Consider the following 22,573-nt stretch of genomic DNA (forward strand, 5'->3'; position numbering starts at 1 on the left):
GGGGGGGGGGGGGGGGTGGTGGAGGGAGGACCTGAGGAGGTTGCCTGTTAATGAGTTTCTATTGGAAAAACTGTCTACTGCTTGTGCTTTGTGGATAGATTGAAATTAGCTAGATGAAAGAATAAGTAAATGAGAGCTGCTTAAATGAAGAAGCCCATTTAGGATTTTTGTCTTGGTTAATTTCCAGTCTCAGGGTTAGTTGACCTTTGGCTTTTGGTACAGAGCACATGACTGTAGACAAGCATGCAGCCATTCTAGGTATATTGCTGTTTTTTTTTTTTTTTTAAAGCAGCTCTACAAAGATCTGTTAGAACCTGGGAAAAAAGATCTTGCTCTCTTGTGGTTTTACAGGGTGCCAGAAGTTTGGTTGCTTGTGTGTTTCACTCAATTGCTTTCTGTTCAATGAATAAGATCAGCACCATGCATCACAACTTTGCAGACTCACTGCAAAGGAAATAGCAGGCGGTAAAGTGACCTCAAATCAATGTGGCTTTTTTGTGGGGTGTAGTGGGTGGGCAGTGCTACAACTAAATAAACAAATTGAATTATGCAGGAAGAAAACCTTTACTTAACTCTTTATACGACTTTTTTTTCTGGTATCATTCCCTTTTCTTTATATGATGGTTAGTTCATTGTAAAAATGTAACATAACTTCAGTTGAGTTGTTCAGTAGTTTTATTAGCTTATTTTATCATCATTTCTTCATCAAGCTCTTTCTTCTTTTGCGGGTTGACAGCTTACTTGTGAGTGCCTTAAGGTTGGAGATCTAAGATTCATGGTATGAGTTGACTGGAACTAATCTCCTTTGTCATGTCTGGTTGTTTTTTTGTTTGGCTAGTTTATCCTGTAAGTTTTTGTTATTCTGATCCCACAACTGTTTTGCACTCCGAAAAACAAAACTGATATTTGCTTTTCTCCACCATGTCTTTTGGGTAGGTTCATTGACTTCTATATATATATTTTTCTTTTTTTTGAGTCAGAATCTCAAAAAATCTATTGCCCAGGCTAGAGTACAGTGGCACGCTCATGTCCACCGTGGCCTTGACCTGCTGGGCTCAGGTGATCCTTCTGCCTCAGCCTTCCATGTAGCTGGAATTACAGGCACACGTCACCACACCTGGCTAATTTTTTGATTTATCGTAGAGATGAGGTCTCACCAAGTTGCCCAGGCTGCTCTTGAACCCTTGGGCTCAAGCAATACTCTCACCTTGGCCTCTCAAATTGCTGAGATTATAGGCAATTATAAGTGAGCGGCCCTGCCTGGCCTTAAACATTGTTTTAAGGGTGAAGGAGGAGAAATCCTTCTTTATATATAGTAAACTTGCAGTTATTTGTGCTCTTGGAAGACAGAGGAAGCCTAGATAATTTATATCTGTTTTTATTGCAATACAAATCATATTCACATACCTAGGAAAAGCTTGCCTGCTTGCCGTGTTGACATGTTTGCCAAATATCAGGATTGACTGAGGTGTGTAGGGAGAAGGATTTGAGAAGTCTGGACATTTTACTCCATGTTTTTCGAGAAAATAAGGACAATACATTTATTTTGCTTTCTGAAGGTAGCTCTCTGTAATACTGTGTTTCGGGCCACAGAACCGAGCTAGACTGCTGGGAGTCAGTTTCTTAGCTGTGTGACTTTGGGCAAGTTACTTAACCTCTTAGATGGAGACAGTAGTGAGTGCCACTTCATACACTGAATTAATATATGTAAAGCACTTAATGGATGGCACATAATAAATCCTTTAGATGTATTGTTGCCAAGAGAGTACGTGTGACTCAGGATGTACAGATATGTTTCCGTGAAGGAGTTTGAAGTATAAAACTTAATTTTACCTAAAGTCTGATTTATAGTTACTTTTGAGTAGCCCCAAAAGTGGGGACTGAAATAATCAACAAAATGTCTGTGTTGGGTTATCTTTCCTGAGCACTCACTGTCTTCCTCAGGAAACATTTCTTCTGTCTCAGCTGAGTTGGAGTGACCACAGCTCTAGGAGCCAGGATAGAGCCAATGGGACTGGTCTTGGGAACCTTTCTGTGAGAGAAGGGTTTGCTTCTCTTATAGGACACTTATTTGAACAGGCACTATGTCATTCCTGGGCATTTGAGTATTAAAAGAAGTAACGGCTGGGCTCGGTGGCTCAGCCTGTAATCCCAGCACTTTGGGAGGCCGAGGTGAGTGGATTGCCTGAACCCGTGGGTTCCAGACCCACCCAAGCAACTTGGAGAGACCTCGTCTCTACAATAAGTCAAAAATTAGCCAGTCATGGTAGTGCGCGCCTGTAGTTCCGGCTACTTGGAAGGCTGAGGTGGAAGGATTGCTGGAGCCCAGCAGGTCAAGGCTGTGGTGGCCGGGAGCATGCCACTGCACTCTAGTCTGGGTGACAGACTCAAAAAAAAAAAAAGTAACATCCATACAGGATTTTTTAGGATAGCGATTCATTCATTCATTCAGCAAGTATTTCCCTAGGGTTCATATGCAAGACCTTCAAGGAGTTTGCAAAGACTGTTTTCTTTTCCTGTATGAAGTAGGTCTCTAGCACTAACTGAGGGGGAGACATCACAACAACGATTGCTTCCTTCTTCCTGCTACCTTCTGGATTCTCTTAGAAATCTGGTGTATTTTATGATTGTCTGCTTCATACATTTAAAAAGTTTGCAATAATTTGTAGGGAAAGATCAAGAGGAAAAAGTGGTAAATTCTCTCATCTTTCTTATTGATAAAAAGGCTATGTCTCTTAAAAGTAATTACCTGTGAATTTTGTTTTCTGAATAATTTAGTGAAATGTCAATATGAATTTACTCATGTTGGCTTTTAAGACTTTATTGATAAAGATGCTCTGCATCCTTACAGGTCTGTCTTGTATTTTGCAAATAAATCTATTCCAGGTAAGATGTATAAATCTTGAATTTTGTTTCTCAGTAATTTATGTGATTGAATCACACCCCAACCCCAACACCCCAAAGAATAGTACATTCACATTTATGCTTCCATAGTATCTTATTTTAAGCCTGCTCTAGCACTTACCACTCACAAACTATAGTATCTCTGCCGTTCTAAAGCATACATTTAAAAGGATACTTATTTTAACATCTCTGTAATTAAGATGCATCTTCCAGTTAACGGTATTCTAGAGTCAGTAAAAGATGGTATTTGTTTTCTTGTCTTGCCTCTTGCTTGACTATGAGTAGACTCCTTGAGGGCAGGAGCTGATACTCATTTTTTTATCTCCAATGTGTGACTTGCAATTAGAACCCTAAATTTGGTGACTTACGGAGTAGTAATGTTTAGGATCATATGAATAATTGTTAGTTGAAATGAGTTTCATCAGGATACTTTTGCAGGGGGAGATGTAAAAAGGAGGGTTTGGTAAATGCTGATAAGTAATTAAATGCTATTTTGACTTTGCCTTCCTCTGTACCCCTTCTCTTTCTCTTTTGAATGATTCTTTTCCTTCTGATGCATGCCTTGCCAACAACGCAAGTAAAGAAGTAAGAATACTATATTGCCACTTATAATAGGTTATTTCTGGGGAGCATCCTTTGGATATTACACGGTGCCAGTTCATCACTTTCCATTATGTAAATGCAGAAACAGGGAGGCATTGTGTTTAGAGGCATATAATTTAGTCTGAGATGGTAGAAGAAAGGCCAGATTTCCTGCTCAGGGCCTTTTAGTAAGTGTTTTGAATTATTCTTTGAGCTTTAGAAGTCTTCTCTTCTGAACGACTATTTTTTGGTTATTTTTATTAATTTAATATTCTTTATAAATAACTCTGTGATTATGAGACTTCGAGTTTTTACATTCTTATTATAGTAAATAAAATGTTTCCTTGAAAAGGTGGGGTTGGACTGGTCTCCCTCTATCTTGAGTCTGAGTAACCTAAAACATAGATTTAATTTTAGTACCAGAACAAAGTGCCTTGTGGATCTAGTTGTTTTCTTTAAATTAAGATTTTACATGTGGGTGATTAGAAAAGCCTCATCTAGGACCTTAGTTGGCATTTTTCTAGAAATGACTGCCGTGTAATTTTTTTAGTAGACTATTTTTTTAAGAGCCTGAGAAGATAGTACAGAAAGTTTTCATATATCTGGCACCCAGTTCCTCTATCAGTAACACCTTACATTGTGTGGTACCTTTGCTAGAATTAATGAGCCAGTATTGATATGTTATTAGCTGAAATCCATACTTTATTCACATTTCTGTAGTTTTTACCTGATGTCCTTTTTCTGTTCTAGGATCCCACTTTTTGTTTTTTTTCTTTTTTGAGTTGGAGTCTCACTCCGTCGCCCAGGCTGGTTTGCAGTGGCATATTCATGGCCAGCCCAGTGGCAACCTGCTGGGCTCTGGCGACCCTTCCGCCTCGGCCTTCCAAGTAGCCGGAACTACAGACGCGTGCTACCACGCCTGGCTAATTTTTTGATTTAGTGTAGAGACGAGGTCTCACCAAGTTGTCCGAGCTGGTCTCGAACCCTCAGACTCAGGCAATCCAGTCGCCTCGGCCTCCCAAAGTGCTGGAATTACAGGCTGAGCCACTGAACCCAGCCAACTCAGACTGTTTTGAGGAGTACTCTTAGGTATTTTGTAGAATGCCTTTCTATTGGAATTTGGTGTTTTTTCTCATGCCTGGTCTAGTGTTATGGGATTTGGGGAGAAAGACCATAGAGGTAAAGTGCCATTTTTATCACATCATATCAAGGATACCTATTGTCAACATGACTTGTGGCCCTTGATGCTGATCACCTGGATGAGGTAATGCTTGTCTGGTTTTACTATAAAGTTAATCCCCCCACCCCTACCCCGTGTGTATTACTTGGAAGGAAGTTGTTACGTGAGCCCACACTTAAGGAGTGGAGGTGCTTTGTAATTTTGGATAAACATATTTAAATGGTGGAGCTTTAGTCTAAAAATTTAGCTGAAGTTAGGTAACAAAACATGGCGATTTAAAATAAGACACAAGCCGGGCTCGGTGGCTCAGCCTCTAATCCCACGCCTTTGGGAGGCTGAGGTGAGTGGATTGCCTGAGCCCGTGGGTTTGAGACCCGCCTGGGCAGCGAGACCTCATCTCTACAATAAATCAAAAAATCAGCCGGGCATGGTAGCACATGCCTGTAATTCCGGCTACTTGGAAGGCTGAGGCGGAAGGATCGCCGGAGTCCAGCAGGTGGAGGCTGCGGTGGCCGGGAGCGGCCACTGCACTCCAGTCTGGGTGACAGAGTGAGACTCCAACTCAAAAAAAAAGAGACACAAAAAATGTGCCTGCATTGAGACGTTTGGTTTAGCAAAATTTTCAAGCTGTTTTTCATGTTCAGTGTTTCAACCTTTGGTACTGTTACTGCATGGCAACTGTTAAGTATTCCTCTATTTTATGCCATCTAATTAATTTTTGAAAAAAAAAAAGTAATGGAAATGTGGAAGATCATTACTCAAAAACTCTTGAATAACATTTGTTAATATTTTGATCCACATCTATTGCTTTTCTGCCCCTATTTCTGTACATATTATTTCTAAAATTGAGAACTTAGTTGATATGTAAATGTGATTAGAGACCAGAACAGTTTAGGACCCAAAATGATCAAGGGAAAGCACCTTGTGGAAACCCCCATGACAATAAAACTCTCGTTGTAGTTCCCATTTATATGTTTCAATTATAAGGCTTATTTTAAAATTAGGCTATAATTTCCATTGTAGACTCTCAATTTCATAGTTTTTTAGCTGTCATATAAACTTGATTGTAAACACAGACCTTATTTGAACAGTTTAAGATAGGATTATCCAGCTTGCAGGATAAAAAATGTTACATTACATCTAGTTTTACATTTTAAGTTGAGAAATTGTGAAGATAGCTTTGGTTCTAAAGGTTTACAACTTTTTCCTACTGATTTTCCAGATTTTCTACAGTGAAGATGTATTATTTTACTCCAGAATAAAGTTGTTGTCAGTATTGGTTCATCCTGGAGGTCCCGAGATAGACTTGCATCCAGGTCTCTGTCATAGCTTCTGGTGGTTGTCGGCAGTCTTTGGTGTTCCTTGACTTGAAGACACATCACTCCAGTCTCTGCCTGCACCTTCATGTGACCTTCCCCTCTGGGTTTTTTCTGTATCAAATTTCCCTCTCCTTTCTCTTTTTTTTCCCTCCGGTCCCCTCTCCGTTCTCTTAAAAAGAAAATAGTCATTGGATTTAGGTCTAGGGTGATCTCAACTTAATTACAACTGTAAAGACCCTATTTCCAAGGTGTAATACTCACAGGTTAGGAGTTAGATGTATCTTTTTGGGTGTCACTGTTCAGTTCACTTCAGTGAGTCAGTCTCTTCCTGAATTTGATAATAAGCACTATGAAAGTATTTTTACTAAGTGGAATAATAGTTATAGAATCTGACCTACATTATATGCATCTAAATGTGATTCAAAATTTAGTTACATATTTACTTTCTCTTCATGTGGTTTACAATTGATGTGGCATTCTTTTTACTATGAAATTAGACTGAACACACATAGATAAGCTATAATTTGTGACTTTAAATGGTGTGAGCAAGGTCTTAAATTCTGAGAACATGTGTCATTTAGCTCTTGACTTTTTAAACTTACTTGGGTATTTTTGTAAGATGAATGTTTATGTGGATGGTTCCTTTTGATATGAATCATGCTTGTCTCCACGTAAAAGAGTTTCAATTTATCCAGTGATCTAGTCTGATTTACATTTGTGTGCTGTAAAATGGGATTTTATAAAAACTACTGAGAATTGTTAGGTGGATGAATCAGGTTAAATAATCAGAAGTAAGAAGGGGAGGGGTTCTTGGTGTGAATAGACTGCCACTTCCAGGTTTGCTTTGGAGGGAAACTCCAGTAAGAGCCTCTCTCCTCCTTTCCCATTTTGAGATGAAGGCCATGAGGAATTCAGTTCTTTGTATTAGGAAAATAAAATAGTGATATAGGCTTAAAGTTGATTTCTGCATTTGTGCTGTAGACCCATATGTCTCCATGTAAGCTCCACAAGTGCCAGAACCAGGCCAGTTTTATTCTTATTCAGGACTATATATCCTAGCTTCTGGGTACTGAGTACACAACAAATATTTGTTAAATGAACGAACTTAATATGTCACGGACACTCTTGAAATGCATACATAAAGACTTATCTCATTCTTTTTAATGTCTGTTTACTATTCTGTGGTGGATGTACTATAATTCATTTAACCAGTCCCCTGTTTCCCTGTTATGTTCTGGTTCATTAACATCCCTTTTCAGTCTCAGTTTATCAATAAATTATATGGTCACCCTATTTAATCTATTGATTCTTTAGTTTCTTTGTAAAGTAGACATGGAACAGTGCCTGGTATGCAGCAAATGCCAGAGGGGTATTTGCAGTCACTGTTAGTATAATAATTATTTGACTTATTCACGCTATCTGCTTATCTTTTCCTCCCTGAAATACTTTCTTCTCTTAGACTCCTGGCCACCATTTTTTCTTTGTTCTCTTTCTACTATTTTCGCTGCTCCTTCTCAGTTTTCTTTCTTTTTTAGATTGGAAAATATAGTTTATTTAGAAAGTAAATTGGGGAGGGGGGAGAGAGATAGAGATAGAGATAGATTCAGAGAGAGAGAGAGAGAGAGAGAGAGAGAGAGAGGTAGAGGTAGAGATAGAGATTCACCTCCCCAAGGTAGAGGAGGCGGCCATAACTCAAAGAATACATGATCTGACCAGTGCTTAACAAAACAATGGGCCTTTCTCAGTTTTCTTGCCTGGATCTTCCTCATATTTCTTACCTCTTAACATTGGAGTGCCCCAGGTCATGGTCCCTATTCTTTTCTCTTTCTGTCTGTTATAGTCTTATGACTTAATACTGTCGATCTGCTGCTGACTCCCTATTTTGTCTTCAACCCCATCTTTTTAGTGAGTTCTAAACTCATTCTCTACTAGGTGTCTCCTAAGTAATCTAGCAGAACAAATGTACAGAAACACTCTGTATTCTTGCCTCCATTCCCTACCCCAACTAGCCTATCCCGGCCCAAGAAATGGTGCTACCAGTCTTTCAGTTAATTAGGCAAAAAACTTGGCATCTTCCTGGAGTCCTTTCTGACAGATTCCGGATCCACACCCATCCCATCAACAAATCTTAACGACTCTCCTTTGTAAACACACCGATCTGGCCACTTTTCACCTTTCCTCTTGCCACTCTTGTTCAAGCTGCCCTTTTCTCTTCAGGATTTATTGTAATAGCTTCTTGTGGGTTTTATAAAATTTAATTTAATTAATTAATTTTTTTTTTTTACACAGAGGGTCTTGCTTTGTCACCCAGACTGGAGTGCAGTGGTATGATCATAGCTCACTACAGCCTTGAACTCCCAGTCTCAAGAGATCCTCCTGCTTCAGTCTCCCGAATAGCTGGGACTATAGGTGTACACCACCACGCCTGGCTAATTTTTTTCATTTATTTTTTGTAGAGACAGGCCTTGCTGTGTTGCCCAGGCTGGTCTTGACTCCCGGCCTCGAATGATCCTTCCTCTTTGGCCTCCCAACGTGCTGGAATGCCAGGCTACTTAATTCCTATAATTAAGTAAATCCTGGGTGCCACTGCACCCAGCCTGCAGTAGCTTCGTACATAGTCTCTTTGCCTCCACCCATGACCACCTCCCTATAATTCAGTCTTCCCACAGCATCAGTGTTACTTTTAATAAGAAAGTTGAAACATTTTACTCCTCTTCCTCAAACCCTCTAGTGGTTTTCATTTCACTCTGGATAAAATCCAGAGTCCTCACTGTGGCCTACAAGGCTCTGCCTGCCTCCCTGTTGATTTTCTGAACTTATTACCCGCTCTTCCTACTGTTTGTCTTGCCGTAGCCACACTGGCCGCCTTGTTGCTCCAATGTTGTTCACATTACTTGCACCTCACTGCCTTTAACTTAATGTTCCCTTTGCTTGGAATGACCTACCCTGAGATCACAGCATGCAGAGCTCCTTCTGTTGATCTAGGATTTCCTCCTCCAGTGTCACGTTGTCAGTGTTGCCTTCTCTGGACATCTTACACATTGCCACTTCCTCCCTACTCGCTCCTGCTATTGCCAGTCCTTTCATTTTTCTTGAGTTCACAACGCCTTGTATATATTATGTTTGCTCATTGTTGGTGGTCAATCTTTGAAGAAACCACAAGTCCTGTGATGACTTGGGATTGATCCTCAAATCCTGACACAATGCCTGGCCCATGGTCAGTGCTCAGTGAATGTTTGTAGATTGAGTGGGTTGGCGAGTGAACTTAAGGAAGATGCATATGGAGGTTTTCGCAGTTTAGGAGAACGTGGGCTGTGAGAACCCCTCCCTTATGATTCCCTTATGATTCCTTGTGCTTCTACAGACTAGCCTCTGCTCTAGGAGAGATGAGAAGTGAAATTGAGGTTAGGATATTGGTAGGGAACAGTGGAAGAGGGGAAATGAAATGAAAACAGAAGTAACAACCCAGACTCTGGAAAGGAAAATTTCTAGGTAGAAGTGAGTTACTACCTGCTCACGGGACAGTCTTTTGTTTCTAAGTTTGGGGAGGAAGAGAACCAGTTTTTAAATACCCATGTTGATCTAAACAGTGTACTGAGTACTTCACTTTTTTTTTTTTTTTTTTGAGTTGGAGTCTCACTCTGTCGCCTAGACTGGAGTACAGTGGCTGCTTCCTGCCACCGCAGCCTCGACCTGCTGGGCTCTGGCAATCCTTCTGCCTCAGCCTTCCAAGTAGCCGGAATTACAGGCATGCGCTACCATGCCCGGCTGATTTTTTGATTTATTGTAGAGATGAGGTCTCGCTGCCCAGGCAGGTCTTGAACCCGCAGGCTCAGCCAGTCCACTCACCTCAGCCTCCCAAAGGTGCGGGATTACAGGCTGAGCCACCGAGCCCGGCTCTGAGTACTTTACAATAACATTTAATCTTCACAGTAGCCCTTTCCAAAACAATTATTTTTGTTGATGTTATAGGTAAGGAAACTGAGACTTAAGAGATTAAATATTCTCCTAAGCTCATATAACAATTAAAGGGGGATAGGTCTGACCAGCTCCCAAATCCATGCTCTTTTCTATATTTCATAATATCGGAAGGGGGAGTCTGTGTACAGTGATTTTTATTTCATACGGGGCTATAAAGTTTACAGAAAGCTTTCATGTGTCATTATTTGTTTTTGAGTCAGGGTCTCACACTGCCACTAGGCTGGAGTGCAGTGGCATGCTCATAGTTCTCCACAGCCTTCACCTCCTGGACTTAGGCAGTCCTTCCTCCTCGGCTTCCCAAGTAGCTGGGACTACAGATGCCCACCACCACACCCCGCTTACTTGTTTTTATTTTTATTTTTTTGAGTTGGAGTCTCACTCTGTCGCCCAGCTGGAGTGCAGTGACCGCTCCCGGCCACCACAGCCTCGACCTGCTGGGCTCCGGCGATCCTTCCGCCTCAGCCTTCCAAGTAGCCAGAACTACAGGCGTGTGCTACCACACCCGGCTAGTTTTTGATTTATTGTAGAGACGAGGTCTTGCCAAGTTGCCCATGCAGGTCTCAAACCCGCGGCCTCAGGGAATCCACTCACCTTGGCCTCCCAAAGTGCTGGGATTACAGGCTGAGCCACCGAGTCCAGCCTTATTATTATTTTTATTTCTTATAGAGGCAAGATCTCGCTATGTTGCCCAGGCTAATCTTAAACTCCTGGGCTGAAGCAGTCCAACCTGCCTTGGCCTCCCAGAGTGCTGGGATGTGAACCCCCACACCTGGCCAATTTTTACACATCTTATTTGCCTCTTTGTAACAAACTTTTGAAAGTAGCTATCACCTGAACTTTGCAGGTGATTAAGCCTGCTCAGTGATGAGTGACTTGCTACAAATCCTATAGCCACAGAGAAGCAGAGCTAGGGCTTTGAGCACACACCCCTTCTTCAAAAACTGATATTCTTTATGTATACCACCAATTTAAAACAGAAGTTCTTGATGGCACCTATAAATTATATTTGAAACATTATAGGCACTAATTGTCATAATAAAATTATGAGCTGGGAAGAGTCTTGAGATATCATGAAGAGCAAACTCATTTATAGCCAAATGCCAAGAAAGAGACTTTCTTTTCTTTTTTCCTTTTTTTTGAGTTGGAGTCCCACTCTGTTGCCCAGACTGGAGTGCCGTGGCACACTCCTGGCCACCACAGCCTCGACCTGTTGGGATCCGGTGATCCTTCCGCCTCAGCCTTCCAAGTAGCTGGAGCTATAGGCGCACACTACCACACCCAGCTAATTTTTGATTTATTGTAGTGATGAAGTCTCGCCAAGTTGCCCAGGTGGGTCTCGAACCTGCGGGTTCAGGCAATCCACTCACCTCGGCCTCCCAAAGCACGGGATTACAGGCTGAGCCACTGAGCCCGGCTGAAAGAGGCTTTTTCATCTGGGACTGTCACTTAGTTGCTGGGAGAACTGGGACTAGAACCTAGCTTTTATTACAAAGGGCTTATATTTAATCTGTCTGGGTCCTCCAGAACTCTTGTGTTCTCTCTCTCATTCACATATTTCGAATTTCAAAAGCTACAAAAAAAATTATTTCTCCCACCCATGTCTCCCAGCAACCTAGTTTTTTCCACACGTAATAGAAGTTAATCAGTTTCTTGTGTGTCTTTCCAGAGATATTGTATGTACATAAAACAAATACGTAAACTGTGTGTATTTATTTAACAACATATCTTGCAGGTTACTCCAAATGAGTACATGAAGTCATTCCTTTTTAAATGGCTGTATTCATATTTAGTGAACATTTCATAATTTAACTAATCAATTGCTGAGGGACATTTTAAGTTGTTTCCAGTCTTTGAAGTTAAAGACAATTCAGTGTTGAACAGTCTTGCATATGTTATTTCTTACATGTGCAGATGTGTCAATAGTGTTATTTTAGAAGTGAGATTGCTGGACCAATTAATTTTTGTTCTTATATTTTTAATGTTGATATACTTAGGCCTTTATTCTTACATAAAAATGAAGTGTTTTCACATTGACTAAAACTGCTTTTGTCTCTTCTATCTGGCCATAACAGTTTATAATTTTAAAAATAATCACTTATTTTTTGTGTGTGTGTTGGAGTCTCACTCTGTTATCCAGGCTAGAGTGCTATGGCATACTGACAGCCACTACAGTCTCAACCTGCTAGACTCAGGCAATCCTTCTGCCTCAGCCTCTCAAGTAGCTGGAACTACAGGCACATGCCACCATGCCAAGCTAATTTTTTTGATTTACTGTAGAGATGAGGTCTCACCAGGTTGCCCAGACTGGGCTCAGGCAATCCTCTGACCTCGGCCTACCAAAGTGCTGGGATTATAGGTATGAGCCTCCGTGCCTGCCCCCCCCAAAAAATTACTTATTTTAAAGAGTGACAGGATTTATTTATTTTGTTTATTTTTTTGTTTGAGTCAGAGTCTCACTCTGTCACCCAGGCTGGAGTGCAGTGGCACACTCTTAGCCACTACAACCTCGACCTCCTGGGCTCAGGCAGTCCTTTCATCTCAGCCTTTCAAGAAGTTGGAACTGCAGGCATGTGCCACCACGCCCAGCTAATTTTTTGACTTATTGTAGAGATGAGGTTTCGCCAAGTTGCCAAGACTGGTCTTGAACCCTTGGGCTCAGGCAGTCCTCTCGCGGCCGCCTCCCAAAGTGCTGGGCTTACAGGCATGAACCACTGTGCCCGGCCAGTATTTATTATTTAACCTGGTACAGGCTATGTGCTTTGATGTTAATATGCAGGTTAAAGGAAGTATAATGGAAGGAGTATTGTATTGGAGTTAGACCAGATTTGAATCTCAGTTCCACCAACCTACTGACTTTGAGACTTTTGGCAGGTTATCTAATGCTGAGCCTCAGTGATCTCTCCTGTAAAATGGGAACAATAATAGCAGCTATACAAATATAATTGTCTAGAACTACTGTATGTCTTCAATTCTAAAGCACACATTTCCCCCTTACCTTTTAGTATATTTGAAGTTGAGATTTCATAGTCAGTGTTTTGTAATCAAAGACATGTTGTAGATGTATTGATAATTTTTTTTGCATATAAAATAATGATGTCTTACAATCAGTGGCATGTTAGGTTTGACAGAAAAGGCTAAATTATCATACCAGGAAAAGTGAACTGTGCTAGGACATGGTATAGGCAGAGGAAGTTCACTGTGATAGAGGAAGCCCAGGATTGGAGTGGGTAGATGGTATGAAAGAGAGGTAGGTGTAGCAGTGGAAGTTTCATTCTAGACCACAGTCAGCACAGTAGAACCACCACATGGTGGGAGGATCGTACAACTGATCCAAGAAGCACAGGGGCTGGTGTAACCTAGAAGTCTGAGTATGTGGAAGTTGGAATTTTGGAGAATTATTGGTGGGTAACAGGAGTTTGACCCAGGGTTGAGATTTAAGAGCTGTATACTCATTTATGGCAGGAGACTGTTAAGAATGGTGTTGTGGGAGAAAACATTTGCAGATCATGTTTCTGATAAGGGCTTTATATCCAAAATATATAAGCATCCAACAATAAGAAGACAACACAATTTGAAAATGGGCAACAGTTTGAAGAGACATTTATGCAAAAAAGATATATAAATGACCAGTAAGCACAAAAGATACTCAACATCCCATAGGGAAATACAAATCAAAACTACAATGAGATACTGCTTTACACCCACTAGGATGGCTGTAATAGAAAAGACAGACGTTTAATAGCAGGTGTAGTGAGAATACTGAGAAGTCAGAACCCACAAACACTGTAGTGGGAATGTAAAACGGCACTGTGGAAAACCAGCAGTTCCTCAAAATGTTAGACGGTTTCTGTATGATCAGCAATTCTACTAGATATGTTCTCAAGAAAAATGAAAATAAATGTCCACCCAAAAGCTTGTATATGAATATTCATAGCAGCATTGATCACAATAGCCCAAAGGTAGAAACAACCCAACTGTCTCAACTGGTAAGTGGATAAACACAGTATGCTATATCTATACAGTGGCATCCCACAAATAGGAATGAGGAGTGAAGTTCTGTTACATGCCACAGCATGCTTTAACCTTGAAAACATAGGAGTGAAAGAAGCCAGGTACAAAAGACCACATATGGTATGATTCCATTTATATGAAATGTCCAGAACAGGCAAGCCTATAGAGACAGGAAGTAGGTGGGTGGTTTAGTGGCTCCAGAGCTGGGAGGGGATGAGGGAAATGGGGAGTGACGACTAGTGAGTGCGGGACTCCTTCTTGGGATGGTGGACATTTTCTGGAATTAGATCATTGCAATGGTTTCACACTTTGTGGCTGACTAAAAATCAGTGATTAGTATACTCTGAGTGAAATTTATGGCATGTGAATTATATCCCAGTAATGTTTTTAAAAACATGATAAAATGAGACCCTGGTTCTAGGAAGTTCTAGATTACTTAGGAGATTATCAGTATAAGAAAAGAGCAGGGTAGAATGAAGCTGGCACACGTGTAGACTGGGAAAGTGAAGGAGAGGGAGGAAAAATGGTACTATTGGGGTTTGGGAATAAAACAGAAGCACTTTTCAGTATTGTAGTATCATGTCAAGGTCAGGTGAGTCACAAAGCTATCAATACTGAGACGATGTGCTTTCAGGTCTGTAGTGGTCCTGAGGTCTGTGATGTGGCTGAGCTTCAGAAAGAACCTAGGGGACCCCAGTGTGGGAAGGACCCCTGTAGGGAGAAGGAGGGGATACTGAGGTAGGGCCCAGGCTAAGCCTGGACAGTTTTGTGCCCCTAGAGGTCAGGGACTGTCTTGTTCATTGAAAGTAATGTCAGTATTATGCTGTTTAGGCAGCTGTGGTTCACACATGAAAGGAAGGCTAACTTCACTAAGGTAGTAGCTATGGAGTGGAAAGGATAAAGGTAGATGGGTACCTTCCCTAGGAGTGCAAGGGTCAGTCAAGGCAAAAACTGAAAGACACGAGAAAGATTTGGTCTTGGTGTGAAAGAGAATGTTAATGGGATTTACTCAAGTCTCCCTTGGGGATGGTTTGAAGAATTTATTAATATCCACATATTATGTATAACTAGGCTCTTATAAAGAGCCCTCTCAGTTTATTAATTACTTCTGTGTGTGCCTGTCATCATTGTGCTTTTATAAAATTGTTAAATCTTATCCTTAAAACTTCATTTAGGCTTTATATGTTGTCTGTTGAAATGATACAATAACATGGGGTGGGTGATGTAGACATGAAGACAACCAAACATTTATTTATTTATTTATTTATTTATTTATTTATTTATTTTTTGAGTTAGAGTCTCACTCTGTCACCCAAACTGGAGTGCAGTGGCTGCTCACGGCCACCACAGCTTCAACCTGCTGGGCTCCGGTGATCCTTCCGCCTCAGTCTTCCAAGTAGCCGGAATTACAGGCATACACTACCACGCCTGGCTGATTTTTTTATTTATTGTAGAGATGAGGTCTTGCCAAGTTGCCCAGGTGGGCCACGAACCCACGGGCTCAGGCAATCCACTCACCTCGGCTTCCCAAAGCGCGGGATTACAGGCTGAGCCACTGAGCCCGGCTGACAACCAAATATTTAATAGTTCAAGGGAAATAAACTTTTATCATGTTACATGAAATAGGTCACTGGCTTATATTGCTCAGTGGCTTCTAAATATTATGCCAACTCTAAAGGATAAATATGAGGTAATGTAGGTAGTATCTGAGTTAAGCTTTTCTCACACGTGGTTTGTATATATGAATAGTAGATACATATGTAGGTATGTAAGCAGTACCTGAGTTAAGCTTGTCTTACAATGATTTGCATATGTGAATAGTGACTGGAGCCATGGCAAGGCTCCTTCCCTCTCATTGATGGTGTTTCAACTCACTTCTTTGGCATTCAAAACTAAACATTTCTGTGTGATGCTGTTCAGCCAACAGGTTAGTTTTATAAGTTGTAGTAGGGTTGTGGAGGGAGGGGAAGAAAGAAAGAGGAAAGCCCTTCTCTCTTCTTTCTCTTTAAAACGTGTGTTTGGAAGGATAAAAACTGCGCGTAATAAGCTCAAGTGCCCTTCAGGGAACTGGCATCACAACACCGTGGTTTATCCCCTGGAATGGTTTTTCCTTCACAGCATCTGAAGCTTTTCTTTTTCTCTTTCATGTGTGCCTGAATGCTACTAAGAATTCATTTTGCTTTTTAAAAGAGCAAGCATTGGTTGACAGGAGGGGTGAGTTGTCTCCAACCACACACTGCACTGTCATCGAGACTGATAACATAGTTGACTCTTCCTCATGGGCAGAACTACCTGATACTACTTACATGTGAGCTTTCTTCAACCAAATGCTGATGGGAAATACAGTGTTCACAGAATGCAAAACCCACATATATGGAGGGCTTACTTTTCCTCTATGAAGGGCTGACTATGGGATTTGAGAATGCCCGGAGTTTGGTATCGGAGGAGGTCCTGGAGCCAATCTCCAGTGAATATCGAGGGATGACTGTATTCTACCTGGTGCCTGTGGTGAGATCTAGCTTTCCTGAGGGTTTTAATTTGGGAAAACTGGGAAGAGAGGTTGGTGTTTTTGTATCTAGAACGTTTTCAGATGGAGGCTAAAGCCAGGGAAGAGTGTGGTAGTGGGGAATTAGGGCAGGATCAGGAGGCAGGCTGTTCAACGTGTGCCCCAAAGATAAGCTTTTCCTCCTTAAAATCTTGCTTAGGGCTAACTTAGAACTTGGAGCTGATATTGGCCAGGACCATAGTCAGTAGTAGCTTTTGTGGTCTGGCCTATGGGCGGAACCACAAGTTAGAAAACCATTTTCCTAGGAAAATGGGCATCCAATAACTGACTTACCGTCACACTTTTGTGATAGAAACCAGTTTGTAAGTTGACTTTGTACTTACTTTTGCTGATATTTAACAGGCCCATTCGCTTGCAACTAAATACTATACATGAGGTACATGTATCTTAGCTGAAATTGCACAAAAGGCAAATCAAAAGCACGTGGCCGCTTTAGATAGTCTGAGACCATTGGCAGCATTGATTGAAGGGCTCACCAAGTTCTGTTAAAAAGAAACAAAGAGGATTACTGGGTTTATTGCAGCTTTTATTATTGTGCATTAGTGTTCTGGGGGAGAAATTATAGAGACACCTGTAATTATACTTGTTAGGTTAAAGGAAATACTAATTTCAGTCTGGTAAAATCTGTACTTGAGTGAAGGAATATCAGGCATATTGGAAACATTTGACATAAAAATAAGGGAGGGTGGTGCAGGGAACAAAGGTTCTCTGTGACTTGACAGCTGCTGTTAAAAAGTGACACAGGGAAGAGCCCAGCTCTGGCTCACAGCTGCCTGAAGTTGCTGCAGTCTTCTCTAGTGTTACCAGAGGAATTTGCACTGCTCTTGTTTTAGAAAATAGAGGCTAGAAAATAGCTAGCTAGCTGGGTTCCTGTTGCACTTGGGGAAATTGATTCCTCACTCCCCATTACAGATATTCCCAACAGCAGATATTTTGAGATTCTAACTACATGCAGGGTACGTTGCTTAACTAAGAAAGTTCTAAAAACCATGAACAAGGCTTTGGGCACATCAAATCTAGTTTTATATGGTCTGGGACATATGTAGCAGAGTTTTAACTGGAACACTTATTTCATTTAAACTTCAGTAGCAACCCCAAAGACTGAGAATAAAACAGTAGGTACCAAGTTATCCTCATGTTTCAAGGACTTGCACCTGGGGTAGCCTTAAACTGGTTTTGCACACTCAGCCCATACCTACCTTCAGGGAACTGAAGTGTTGTGAGTTAAGGGTTCAAAGCCTGGGAATTTTATGTGGAGGGTAGAAACCCGCAGGCCCTCCTGAGAATGTTGCATGAACATCAGATTTCATTGATGTGGCCTTTTGATGCCCCATCCTCCTCACTTCTTTTCCCACTCTGAAGGAGCCAGAGACAGCCTTGTTGAGGGTAGAAGAGATGCAGAGATGGTGGGGAGGAGATGATGGTGTCATCCCATCCCCCACTCCTGCCTGATTGCTGTATTCTCAGCTCGATCTAGGGAGAAGAATTTAGGCGAGTGTTGATTAATGCAATTGAGACAATTATTGAAATTACAGTTTTCTTGGGGTGGAAGAATATTTATAATCAAAGAATGATTGGAAAAAATTGAGACTTGTCTTAGATTTTCATTCAGGAGCAAGGAAAACCTTGCCTGCAGAAGGACTTGGAAGGAAAGGTTTATGCTTATTCCCTGCTGAGTTTAGCTCATCATTTATTCCTCCATTCATGTATACACACAAATATACATAAAGGTGAAGAGATAAGCAATTGTAAAAGGAAATTGTAAGTGTTAATTACATAGTATACATTAAGCTTGGTATACATGTTTTCCAAGTCACAAACCTTTTGAGACAGGGTTCCATTCTATCTCTTGGGCTGCAGTACAGTGGCACGATTAAAGCTTACCACCACCCCTTGAGCCTTGAAATCCTGGGCGCAAGCGATCCTCCTGCCTCAGTCTCCCAAGTAGCAGGGACTGCAGGCATGCACCCCCACATGTGGCTAATTTTTCTATTTTTTTTGAAGACAGGGTCTCACTTTGTTGCCCAGACTGGTTTCAAACTCCTGGCCCCAAGTAGTCCTCCCGCCTTGGCCTCCCTAAGTGGTGAGAGCCACTACACCTGGCCCCAAAGTTTCAACTTTTATCAAAAAGACAGAATATTTGAAGTTGGGGAAAATCCAGACTTACCTTAATGGTAAGGTGATATTACAATTGCTGTTTTTGTTTTCTTTCTTTCTTTTTTTTTCGTTTTTGGTTGGAGTGTTGAAGGCATTGCAAAGGAAGGAGATGGGATTTAGGCTTGATTATAATTATAATTATTAATACCCTTAGGGGTGTCAACTCCTGGACTTTGTACTCCACATGTGCTATTTTTACTTTTCACAATGATCCTGCAGTTAGTGTGATTTTCACTTCATAGACGAGGAAGCTGAGGTTCTAATAGGTTAAATGAGCTGCTCTGGTTTCCCACAGCTGGTACAACTGATAGCGCTGTGTCCAGGCCTGTGTGTCAGGCACACCTGGCATACAGTGGTAAGACAGGGATGGGGCAATCAGCCAGCACTCCTGGCCTGGAAGAGGAGAAGAAGGGTGCACGGCCATCACTGGGCCTCCTCCCACCCCCAGGAGTGGGGGCAGTTCTTGCATCTGTTCCCTGGGAGATTTTTCCTTTTTCCTCATCCTTTGCTGTCTTCTCTGAAGTGGGCATTGGGATGTGCCCTCCTTAAACTAATCCTGTTCTCACCCATTTTTGTTGAGGAAATGGGTGATCAGTGTACCCAAAGACTCGAGCATTCAGCGAATAGGACGGCACCTGGACCTGCAGATTGGCTCCCCAGCTCCAGAGCCCATGCCTGCACTTTCTTCCCATTGTGCTGCCTCCAGTGGGCACCACAGAAATGCCTCTATTAATGGAACACAGGCCCTTATATGAGCTCAGATTTTGCTTTATTTTATTTTAATTTTTAAAACAGTATGTGTTTTGTAGATAGAAGCAACTTGAGGGAAATGCTGTCTTAAAACTGGGAGGGAGCAGAGAATGACACGTTTCGCATTGAGCTTGTTTCCCAACTTGATTTCTTTGTGGAGTGTGGGGCAGAGGGAGCTCTCTTAGCAGGAGCTCAAGAAGGAGAAGAAAAGGATGTGAACATTTGTCAGTCTTGCTTCTTTTTTTTTTTTTTTTCATTTTAGAGGGCAATAAGAGAATTTTAAAACATTGAAATTTTATTAAGCGGCAATGATTCTAGAACTTGAGCATAGGGCAGACCTGGATTTAAATTATAGTGACACTGTCTATTAGTTGGGCACCCTTGAAGAAGTAACATGATTCTGTACCTCATTTTTAAAAAGGTTGTAAAAGGGAGTATCTATTGAAAGGGTCATTGGGAGAATTAAAGGAGAAGGTAATATTTATGAAGTAATAAAAGGTAATGTTATCATATGCCTGTCACATGGTAAATGTGCCATCACTGGTCACTGCCATAATTGTGTCTGAGGATATTTCACCTTTCAATGAGGATGAGTGTGGATGAGTGTGAGTGTGAGTGTGAGTGTGAGTGGACCTTACACCCAGAGAGAGGAGTAAAGTGGAAGGAGACTTGGCCACAGAGCCTGGGATCAGTTTTGGTGCTGGATCTGTGGGGATTTGATGTTTAAGCACTGGACAGATCCCTTCACCTCTCTGACGAAGTCCCTGCCCTCATGTAACTTAGATTCTGTTTGGAGGGGAGGAGAATTGACAATAAAAGTACAAAATAAAAATTAAGATATATATGTTACTGAAGGAGAGAGGGAAGGAGGAAGCCAGAGAGAGAGAAAAAAACTGGAAAATGCTCTGAGCAAGAAAAAATATCAGGCTTTTAGGTGATTTGGTTTTGAATAGTGTGAGGTGAAAACTCAGGGCTAAAATAAACATCCCTGATTCTTTCCTTTTGTGCTACTACCAGAATAAAATTAAAATTGTCAGGCATATGCAGAAGTACAGAGCGAGAACATACACACATTACCCTTTTTAACAAGGTTTTCCCATGTTTGTTTGTTTAGTCTGCTTCCTTCTTCTCCCCTTCCTCTCTCTGTTCCCTTCCCCTTCCCCTTTCTACACCCTGTGGCTTTAGAGGACTCCTAAGGCTGCCGTGTTATTTGTTGACAACTCCCCAGTGATGCCCTAGATTTAGCCTAGTATCCTTTCTATATGCAGTAGACTTAACCCAGAATGCTAGAGTCACTGAGATTCCCATCATCTCCAGTAAATTTCCAGTCCCAGTATGTAGACCAGGTGCCACTCTGTGGCAGTGTTTGGGAACTGCACTTTCACCTGTAGCTGGGTATTTGGGGAAAGTGAGTTGTTCCCACCTGCCCTCTGAATGCAGGAGGTGACTCTCCCTCCTTCCCCTTCTCCCCCTTCCCCCTCCTCCCTCTCCCCCCCCTTTTTGTCTGTAACCTATTTTCTTTTAATAGAGAGATAACTGAGGTGGCAATTCTCTGAGACCAACCAGAGCCCCTGCTGTGCAGTCTAGTGGCATGTCACCAGGAATATCCTGCTTAACCTGGCATAATACTTTTTTGTTATGAAGTGCTTCTGACAACCTTACTTATACCTGATTTTTATCAGGGGAAATGGCTCTGAGTGGGATAACTTCTCTAATCCTAAATGGTTTTCCATGCCTCCTGACAACCTTAAAGAGACTGAAGTCCATTTGCCCTTCCTTCTACCTGGAAAGTGTCCTGCCTTTCATCTGACTCAGATCTTTTCTTGTGCCATCAGTAAAGCACTGTACTCTCTCCACCCTTCTTTTCCCTTCACTGCTCTTTTGAATCCTTGGGTCCACCCTTCTTCCCTGCCCTTGCCCAAACCTCCACTGTCCAGCTCAAGGCAAGATTAACCAGCTTGGTTTTTTTTTCCCCTCTTGCTTTTTACTATAGATCATCCTTTCTGAGCTGTGGTCCGTCACTTTTTTCAACTTCAGGAGAGAGATTGTTTTCTTTCCTGGTAAATAGCTGGGGCTCCACTTTTGTAAGCGAATGTATACATAGTTTCTACGCATAACTGCAGTATTAACTGCCTAGATTTTGTTGCCTTCTCAACAAATTTGGTGTTGGCATGTCATACTGTTTCTGTTCTTGAGCCTGGCTGTACAGTTAAAGCACTTCAATTCTGTCACCCCAGTAATAGTCCAAATACTGGATGTTGTATAAAAGGCAATGGCTCTGTGAAGGTAGAGTCCTTGTCTTTATGGAGAATGTAGTAGTTGGCCCATATATAATTGTCGCACAAAGTGACATCAAGAGAGTGACAACAATTGACTGAAGGATTTCAAGTAGTGGAAAATGGGGCTTTGAATGGTGAACAGCACAGATCAAACTTTGCATATTAGGTAAAGAAACCACTGAATCCTGTAGGCAAGAGGGAGCCATTTAATTTATATATCCTATAGAGGTATAATCATATATTTACAGACAAGTGCACAAATCTTACACAGATTGATGGATCTTTTATTTATGTATAAACCTGTGTAATTACTCTTCAGATCCAGAAAATATTTCCAGAACCCCAGATGGGGGGCTTTTATCTTGATTTATGGCCTTTAGAGACTAAGTCTGAGAAGTCACATGGTTGGTCTGTGGTGTAACTAGAACTGGAATTATTACAGTTACTCCCAGGATTAGCACATCTTTATACTTGAATAGAAACACTAGTTCAGACTATGTAACTGCCTGACAAAAGCAATACAATTATTATTTTGGTTAACATTTATTAGTTGTCGGTATGTTTTGGCACTTTATATGTAATACTTCATTTTATCTGCTTCACAAGGTTTTGATACTGTCTGTGTTTTACAGATGTCAAGGTTAGAGAGGTAATGTGATTTGCCGCAGGTCCCACAGCTTGAAAGGAGCATTAAGCCTAGGATTGCCCAGCACTAGAGGGTGATTTCTTTTCTTTCTTTCTTTCTTTTTTTTTTTTGAGTTGGAGTCTTACTCTTGTTGCCCAGGCTGGAGTGCAGTGGCATGCTCATGGCCACTGCAGCCTCGACCTGCTGTGCTCAGGCTAT

General features: G+C 41.5%; 1 protein-coding gene across 2 annotated transcripts in view; it reads left to right on the forward strand.

Moving 5' to 3' along the window:
- RRAS2 (related RAS viral (r-ras) oncogene homolog 2) overlaps positions 1-22,573 on the forward strand; it is an 88,602-nt gene that overhangs the window by 46,452 nt on the left and 19,577 nt on the right. Inside the window, exons 1-2 of one of the 2 annotated variants that reach the window (XM_021717515.1) lie at positions 3,892-3,902; positions 20,979-20,991. The exons of the other annotated variant lie outside the window; for it this stretch is intronic. The gene's annotated coding sequence lies outside the window, so the exon portion shown is untranslated. Of the gene's footprint in view, positions 1-3,891; positions 3,903-20,978; positions 20,992-22,573 lie in introns of those variants that run through there. 2 annotated transcript variants of the gene reach the window in all.

The sequence above is a fragment of the Carlito syrichta genome, unplaced genomic scaffold (assembly GCF_000164805.1).
Source record: "Carlito syrichta isolate Samal-C Ts95f unplaced genomic scaffold, Tarsius_syrichta-2.0.1 Scaffold309824, whole genome shotgun sequence".
NCBI lineage: Eukaryota > Metazoa > Chordata > Mammalia > Primates > Tarsiidae > Carlito > Carlito syrichta.